General features: G+C 41.3%; 1 non-coding gene across 1 annotated transcript; it reads left to right on the top strand.

Moving 5' to 3' along the window:
* Positions 1 to 2,605: 2,605 nt before the first annotated feature.
* trnas-gcu (transfer RNA serine (anticodon GCU)) lies at positions 2,606 to 2,687 on the top strand. Its single transcript has one exon. It is a non-coding gene; the product is annotated as a tRNA-Ser (tRNA).
* Positions 2,688 to 3,802: the final 1,115 nt, after the last annotated feature.

The following is a 3,802-nucleotide window of genomic DNA, read 5'->3' as shown; positions in this document are numbered from 1 at the left end:
GGAAGTGATCGATAATTTTCGTCTCCATGGAGACGATGTTCATGAACTGGATATATAGTAATTTACCTTATTGGAGTTTATAAATAGAGGCGTCATATTTAAAAAGCAAAAAATTCATAGTGTAACGATAAAATCGTTTGATCACACTCAGTGGGAACATTGTGTGTAATCCTTGTCCTCATTCTCCACCAAAATCATGTGAAGAAGTTAGAAAGAGCACAGACGCTGTTTCCTGGATAGCAAGATATTAGAAAGCCAAGTGACGTTGTTTACTGAGACATAAAAATATCAGAAAGGATACAAACGGGATGAGAGAAAGAATGAAGGGGTTTATTCACGAGATTTGGAAATGCTGGAGCAGAAACACGCAAGTTTGATGTAAACAAATGAGAGTTTCAAATAACGCGAGGTTTGAATGAGTAAATTTCCTCTTTCCAGCCAATCAATAAGTTTCGTTAGAGCTTGAAAACCATAAGTGAATGATTAAGAAAAGTTTGGATGAGAGTATCTTCCACTCAATAGAGTTATTTAAATCGTGAACGACTTTACAGAAATAAAACATAGAAGCTGATTTCAGAGTGTTTTAAAAGATACACGAACAAACGTACAAGGAGAGAATTTACCATTGAGTGAAAGTCAGTGTGGTTGCGTAACAATTTCGAATTTGTTGACTTCAGACACAAAGACATTTCATGAACCCGTACAACTGAATAAGACTCAGTGTAACAAGTTCATGGATTGGTAAATTGTGGCGTCGTATACAAGGTGAACCTCTGTAAATGGAGCTGATGTCGTAAAATAATGGCAGACGGAAGTGATATCCTAATGAGTAGAAATTGAATCGTCACTTGGAGACGCAACACCTACTTTAAAGACTTGACCACATTCACATGATGTTATTTATATTTCGTACATTCTTAACTCCACCCAAGAAATCCACCAAGAAGACTCTGTCCTTTTGTATTGTTCACCCTCTGTACTTCTCTGCAGCATGCCACTGAAGATAAAATATGCTCAGACCAAAGTTCAGTTCAATACAATATTCAAACGGTCTTATGTGATTTTTTTTTATTATTGCAATAACCTTTGTGAGTTTACAACAAACTGTGTAACATGAAACCAGTTCAACATCTATTATCCCGGAATTTAACGCAGTGCACATGAGAAACGTTATCCATCTGCTGATAAATCACCTTTGGCTCTCTCTCCACACATGTCTCTTCACGTTTTAGATACTTCCAGTATGTTTGTTGATCAATGAGTCATTATCCAGAAAAGGTTGTTTCTCAATCCACAAACACGGGTATTTTCCCATAAACTTAGCTTTGCTCAATATCACCTTCTGTCCGTACTCCTCAACACGACGACAAATTGAAACTGCTCCATGTGAGGCTCAAAATTCAAACTTCGGCACAGCACACCCCACTATACTGGAACAGAGATACCGTGCACTGGTCACCTTCAGCACATGAGCAACACATTAATGCTTACCTCCACATTCCTGGTTTTACCTGAACGTTTGGGAAACCGAGTTTCTCTGATTCCATGGCTAGTTAAGGGGATTATATGATCATCTTCACCAGTGGTTCTGTCCCCGAGTGAGGAAAGTGGTGTGGTACGCATTGTAAAGATGTCGATTGATGAAACGTACAATTCCATCTTTTGCCTTCACTAACTCATGAGCTTTTTAATTTGTTTTGCAAATGTAGAAATCTTAAAATCTTCGTCTTGAACGGACTCAATGACAGATTTCCATTGTGTCTCTGGCATCAATTTTCAAAGTGTTAACGCCCTCTGAATTCTTCCATCGCATTCCGCTGTTTGGGAAGTGTTCCTGTTGTGGGAAATGCACTTCCCCTTGTGTCACGTGCTGCTCCCAGCATGCGCTCTGGCACTGCACTCATTTTCCTTCTGACACTTGCTCACTGTGTTGCTGTGATCATACAGTGACTTGGTATCACACGACCCAGGAAAATGATACAGATCAAGGTTTTTGCATTGCTGAGTTCAATTGTCAGTTTAGCCATATTTTGGATTTTGAAATTGTGTGTTCTGTACACAAGTGCGTGTCAAAAACATCTGAGCTGAAATTAGGTCTTCCGAATAATGACATTGAGCACTATGCACTCTCCTCCAGTCTGGACAGGCAGTTTAATATACAATAGACAGCAGGTGCAGGAGTAGGCCATTCTGCCCTTCGAGCCAGCACCACCATTCATTATGATCATGGCTGAACATCCTCAATCTGTATTCCTTTCCTGCCTTATCCCCATAACCCTTGATTCCATTATCCTTAAGAGCTCTGTCCAACTCTTTATTGAAAGAACACCTCCTGCTGTCTCGGGTTCTTCATTCCGTTGACTTCAAATCGTCACAGAATTCAACAGACCTTGTTACATTTTCATTTCCTCATTTTTGTTCAGATCACTGTATGCATAGTGTGACAGTGGGAGTGCACTTGCCCCACAACCGAGGGGTCAGACCATCATCTTGGAACCGTACTGTGTTATTTCTCATTTCACCAACACCAGGGAGAAATATCTGCTGCTCTGAATAATTTATGCAATTCAATTATTGATAAGGTCATAGCCTACCCCCTTTCTGTGACGAGGTGGCCGAGAGGTTAAGGTGATGGACTGCTAATCCATTGTGCTCTGCACGCGTGGGTTCGAATCCCACTCTCGTCGCTGTCATCAATGGTGCTGTTTTCGGATGATTGAAACTGGGACTACAGTTGTCAGTTTACATGCATTGACGTGATTACAAAATCTCAAAGATTAGTTTGTGCCTTCTAAATAAACTGCATTGAAATGGGGGTTGCTTTGGGATAATGAAAAGAAACGCGATTTTCTTTTTCAAGTCAGTGCTGTGAACGTTGTTTCGTATGAAAGACATCCAGGAAAATCAAAAAACGAGAGCTGCGAAGTGCATGTTGATGCAAAGGGATTCTTAATGAATGTTTTGTCAGATGAAATATGAAGGACGTTGAGTAGAAGTAATGCATCCTGGTGAGAAGAGCACAGCGAGACAGCACAAAATAATGGAGATATTTCAAAAGGGGCAGGGCGTGGGTTTAGGGGCACTGAGAACTGGCTGTATATGCACAGTGGAGAATTGCCAATGTGGGTGCCGTGCATGGGCACGGAAAGACTTACACATTGGTCTCGCCCTCGCCCCTTGCTCTCGCCATTGATGAATGCTGGAAATAAGGCACAGATAAACACAAGATGTGGGAAACAAGCTCTCTCGTTATGCACACACTGGATGCATCACATTGAACCATGAACAACTGGAGAAATCAGCATGTTACCTGTAGGGAGTGAAACTAAACTGTGGATCAATAACCGCAGATTTATGCAACATAAACATGAAAAATGATTTAAAATGTAGGGTGTAGGTTTGCTCGTTGAGCTGTAGCTTTGATATTCAGACGTTTCATTACTTGGCTAGGTAACATCAACATTAGTGGCGACCTCCAAGTGAATTGAAGCTGTCGTCTCCTGCTTTCTATTTATATCTTGGTTCCTGGGGTTTGTGGTGATGTCATTTCCTGTTCGTCTTCTGAGGGGTTGAGAGATGGCACGTTGATCTATGTATTTATTTATGGCATTGTGGTTGGAGTGCCAGGCCTCTAGGAATTCTATGGGGTGTCTTTGCGTAGACTGTCCCAGGATAGATGTGTTGTCCCAGTCGAAATGCTGGTATTTTTAGTCCGTGTGTCGGGCAACGAGGGAGAGAAGGCCGTGTCTTTTTGTGGCGAGCTGGTGTTCGTATATCCTGGTGGCTAACTTTCTTCCTGTTG

The sequence above is a fragment of the Chiloscyllium punctatum genome, chromosome 28, assembly GCF_047496795.1.
Source record: "Chiloscyllium punctatum isolate Juve2018m chromosome 28, sChiPun1.3, whole genome shotgun sequence".
Taxonomy (NCBI): Eukaryota; Metazoa; Chordata; class Chondrichthyes; order Orectolobiformes; family Hemiscylliidae; genus Chiloscyllium; species Chiloscyllium punctatum.
This window is presented reverse-complemented; position numbering and strand designations above follow the sequence as displayed.